This window comes from Pygoscelis adeliae, unplaced genomic scaffold (assembly GCF_000699105.1).
Source record: "Pygoscelis adeliae isolate BGI_AS28 unplaced genomic scaffold, ASM69910v1 Scaffold79, whole genome shotgun sequence".
NCBI classification, from domain to species: domain Eukaryota; kingdom Metazoa; phylum Chordata; class Aves; order Sphenisciformes; family Spheniscidae; genus Pygoscelis; species Pygoscelis adeliae.
In genome coordinates, this window is record NW_008825532.1 from 2,591,868 (window position 1) to 2,597,359 (window position 5,492).

Here is a 5,492-nt window from a genome sequence, read left to right on the forward strand (position 1 = left end):
GGCATCAAAAGAAGCTTGGCCAGCAGGGCGAGGGAGGTGATTCTCTACTCTGCTCCAGTGAGACCCCACCTGGAGTACTACATCCAGCTCTGGAGTCCTCAGCATAAGAAAGACACGGACCTATTGGAACAGGTCCAGAGGAGGGCCACGAAAATGATCAGGGGGATGGAACACCTCTGCTATGAAGAAAGACTGAGAGAGTTGGGGTTATTCAGCCTGAAGGAGAGAAGGCTTCGGGGAGACCTTCTTGCAGCCTATCAGTACTTAAAGGGGACTTATAAAAAAGATGGCGGCAGACTTTCTAGCAGGGCCTGTTGCGACAGGACAAGGGAGAATGACTTTAAACTAAAGGGGGGCAGATTCAGACTAGATCTAAGGAAGACATTTTTTCCGCTGAGGGTGGTGAAACACTGGCACAGGTTGCCCAGAGAGGTGGTGGATGCCCCATCCCAGGAAACATTCCAGGTCAGGTTGGACGGGGCTCTGAGCAACCTGATCTAGTTGAAGATGTCCCTGCCCACGGCAGGGGGGTTGGACTAGATGACCTTTAGAGGTCCCTTCCAACCCAAACTATTCTATGATTCTTCACAGACTGAGGTCGATGGCTCTGTGCAGCAGAGAGAGACTCAGACTCTAGACTGAGCCTCCCCTATGCACAAACTTGCACCAGGCTGAAGGTCGGGCAGAATTATACCTTGCTCAGAGCTAAGATGCTAAGTTTTACGTTTCCTTTTGCTTTATGGCATCAAGTCAGTTATGCCTCAGTGAGCAAAGACAGGGAAATATTTTTAATGTCTTCTCAAACCATCATCTTGAAATTACCATTACCAAAAGTCAAAAGCAAACCTGTGTAAAGCCTTCCCACCAGATGTTCCTTTCCAGATAAAGGGTTTTTTTATGAAATTAAGGAAAGCTCTCCTGACAGTGATTTGGGCCCTCACCTGTCCATGTTAAGAAGCTATGATTCTGACAATTCTGAGCCAAAAAGTCTTCAAGGATACAGGAACACTCCAGTACAGTCCAGATGGATATAAGCAAACAGATAATGTGACTATTTTAGGAACCGACCATTACTTTTTTGTAGATCTGACTACAGAAAAGACCCAAAAGCTAGCTGAGCAATTGGTCAGCACACCAAATGACAAACCTTCCACCTTCACCAAAACAAGCGTTCACATAATTTTGTATACTGAACTGGAATTTATTTGCAAGGCGTAAGGATAACCTGGCAGAACTTATCAGCTGCAGCACAGGAGAAATAGTCCAGAAGATGGACAGGCTTGCTTTTGTCTGCTGGTCTTTCATGGAGGAGCTTCAGAGGGCCACAGGATGAGCAGCTGCTCCAACCTGATGGAGCTCTGTGCATGCTGTGCCAGGAGGTCAGACATCCTCAGCTCTGGGGGTGGCCAGGGACCTTCAGAGCCAGCACTATGGCACTGGAAGCCAGTGAAGTCACTCTGTCATCATAAACTGAATTGCAGGGTACATGCAAGGAAGCACCTTAGAGCCCTCAGCCAGGTCTCCTGATCCATCTGGTCAACAGTTAACATCAACTGCGGGCAATATGCATGTAACACAGGCATGAAATGGAAGGGTTGAAAGTAAAGTGCTGCCCACTGTAATAAAGATTAAGAGCTAGCTGAGTTTCCAGGTGGATGACACCTTCTGTTTCAGACAAGCAGAATGCTTGGTAATTTTTAATTTGTAATACAGCTATTTGAGTTGTTGCACATACGTATGTGTATATACATGTACACATTTGAATCAAAGTGAATACAAAGTACCAGAATGCAGAGGTGTGACTTCAGCCTCCTGTAACTAATGCAATACTGCAGAATCACTTGTCCTTTCCTTTATATTGCACATATAGGAAATGCCAGATTTTTGCTTCAGTGAAGTGTCTTTGGAGGGTGAAAAGGATGGTTTTAAAGTTCATTCTATTCCTACAAAGGGAAAAACAACAGCTATAGGACAATACACAGAATGTTTCACTGAGAAAGACTAGTCCTTAACATTGCTCCTCACTGTGTCAAACTTGCTCATACTCATGGATGTGAGAAATGCAATAACCAGTGCAAACTGCTTCAGCGGGGTTTATGCACTTCTACTTTATTCAAAACCCTCAACACCTTCTCCCCCAAGTAATCTCAAAGCCAGAAGGAACTATCCTCTTATCCACAGAGCAGCTTGCAGAGCACTGAGAGGAGGATTACAAAGAAGCCCTGCGACACACCCCTGCAAGGACACTCCTGCCTTTCCGGCTGGTTAATTCTTAACTTCAGCTGAATTACTGCAGGGAAAGGACAGACTGCACACCCAGCAAATCTGTCCTTAACAAAGCGCTTGAAGCGGTTCAAGAACAGCAAACACCACCTTCCTCGAAAACACAGATTCTTCCGGATTTCACATAGGTCACACCCTGGCAGTCTGTAACAGCTGTATTTCCCCCAATTGTATAGTGGAGTAGGACAGCTGTAAAGTAATTATGAAGCAACAATGAATTTATGGGGTTTATATCATTAACTAAAGTAGATTAAAAAAAAGTCTTTCAAGACACATTTCTTTTAATTTCCCATTTAAAATTCTCTATTAGAACTACACTACATACAAATAGGATATATTATCAGTATGGTTCTGCCCAAACAACACAGAAATACCAGAACTCTAGGAGCTGTAGTACTATCTTAACAGGCATCAAAATGCTGTATCAACATTTAGCAGCAGCTCCACATTAATTTCCTTTACCCGAACTCATTCAGTTCAAAACTGAAATCACTAAAGCTAAGACAACTCAAGAAGTTTTTCTTTTACTTTACAAATTAAAAAAAAGATGCAAGTAGAGCTTCACAGCTCTAAAAATAACAAGGAACAGTGAAAACAAAAAACCAGGCAGGTCCATTCCTCAACTGAAGAGGCATCTTTTGTTTATTAAGTTTGTCTTAAATATAAAACATGCACCTATTAAATTTACTCTAAGTCTACAAAATCAAATTGAACTGATTTGATTGATTCCACATCTTTGAAACTGTAAATGTCTAACCTTCATCTAATGCACCTTGATGCAAATAGACTAAAGTAAGCAAAACAAACAAAGCCTCTTGCAAATCTATACAACTCTGTGTTAGCATAAAGCAAGACTAGAAGTCAGAGCTCCGTGGTCACATGTGATGGGGCACACATCCTGCCAAGCCCTGTCAACAGGATTTGAGAGAGAGAGAGCAGGGAAGAAAATGGAGCAGAGAGGATATACCACAGCCCCCTTTGCCTCTCCTGGGCACGCAAGATTAACCGCATACCCCCTACATACCAACCCAAACTTTGACAATATTTGTTTAAAATGAAAACAAGGTTTTATGAGAATTTCCCCTGGCATTTAAACAGTTTCAACTGTATTTCTATCATGGTTTTCCGTTTGCTGGTTGAATTCAAGGATTTTAAACTGCCCTAATCATAAGGCAGGCTGATTCCCACCACAGCTGCTGTCGTTCTGCCCTCCCTCATCTTTCCTGGCAAGAAGTTTGTTCTCTTCCCCTACTAAAGCCAGCCTGAGTTAGCCCATTCCCATGCTGAAAAACTACAAACAAATTTCACACTGAAAAGTCATCACAGAACAGCAACAGTGTCTGAGCAGGGACCTCAACCCTCAAACGTGCACAAATTCTCATCTCTGCCTTTCTGCAAGTTAAATCCAACTGTATGTTTCCCAAAAGTGATACGTGATTAAAACACAGAGTAAAACCAAAGACTGACAGTCCCGTTACACATGAATGAATATAACAAAAGAACAGCCATACTGAATCAAGCCAGAAGTCTACCTAATTCCAGCATCCAGTCCGGCAGGACACTTCACTATAGTCTACCTTCCCCATGATATCTGGGGATGCATTTCAGAAGCCACACTGAATTTTAGTCTCAGGCACTACTGCCAAGCAGATACAGACACATCCTCAAGAGAAAATGCACCAGTTCCATAAACTGTCTGCCAAAATAACGTGCAGCAGGAGGACCAGGACAGCACGCCTAGCCTGAGGAAGCAAGAACTATCTTCCAGTGAGACCACCAAATCTTCTGAAGAGAAGGGACAGTGCTTGGGTGCATTTTCTAAGTCAGAACTTAATAAGGAGGATTCGACCTGCACAAAGGGGGGGGGGAAGTCAATTTTAGTCAAACTACGTGCACTCTCCGGGAACTGTCAGTGAGCCAGATAAATGGGAAAGGTGAAAAGTTTTGTATCAGCCTGTGCCAGCGTAAGCTGTGACAACTGTGTCCCTCTTGCCACGTTCCTACCATCTCTCGAGCAAACATTCACACTCACGCAACCACATGGTGTGCCACTTCAGAGAGCTGAGACAGCTGAAAGCTAACCTACCAGAAAAAGCTATCTTTTTTTTTTTTTTTTTTTGCAAAATTAACTCTCTGTGCTGACTTACTGCTCGGTCACACAGGCAGAGGAACGTGTGGCTGGAGTCATGGAAGCCCCAAACCACACTGGCTCAAGCTGCTGCAGAACTGCAGCATGGACAAACTGCTAACCAACATTGCAAACAGCAAAGTACGCTGCAAACAAGAGTGTGGTGTTAAGTGTAATTCTAGTCTGCAGCGAGCGCAATAGATCACACTCTTTAGACTCCAGTCATGGTGGCATCCACTGCGATATATCAGGACAGCCTGAGGGACTATTTCGCAAGCCAGCTCTCACATGTCCCCTTCTCTTTGCTGGAGTTCATTTGACTAAAGAGAATGGGAACACCAGGCTGCCACCTGCAGAGGACGGAAATGGAGTTTAGCTCTTTTAACAGAACTTTGCACGTGCCTATTTCCAGAGCGAGAGTTGAAGACAACGCTGAGACTTTGAAGCAGTACGTTGCTTTCTCTTTTCCAAACTACAGCAGAGGTCCCCAGTCCCTGCACAGCTGCAGCACCAGCACTGCTTTGGGACACAGCACCCTTTTTAAAGGGAGCCTCTTGAAAGTCAAGAATGCCTGCTATGAAACAGTTATTTATATTGAGCTTTAGCACAATCAGGTGACAAAGAACCACAGCCTTGTATTTAAAAACCCTTCAACCGATGATTTGTCTTGCACAGAAGCTTAGCTACGGCCTTTTAACTGACCCTCGCTCCTTTCCTGGAAAACTTTCCAAACACAAAAGGCACACGGAGCAGCCTTACAAGGCCATGCCGTAACCACCCACCCAGAGAAGCCTGCTCCTCTCTACTCCAGCTGCACCGCGCCGGAGCTCGGGCTGGGTCTGAGAAGACCCTACCCCGCGCTCACGGGCAGACAAACCTGTGCCAGCCAAGCGGCTTTCAGCAGAGCTGAACCCCAGACCGCCGCGCTGCAGCGTGGGGATTAGGCGCTGGCACCAACGCCGAGCGCGCAGAGCCTGGCTGGGGACGAGTAGCAACAGGTGAGCACGGGGCTGCGCGGCGGGGAGGGCGGCAGGCCGGGGCAAGCGGCAGCACCGGCTCAGCAGCAGGGGAGCGGGAAGGT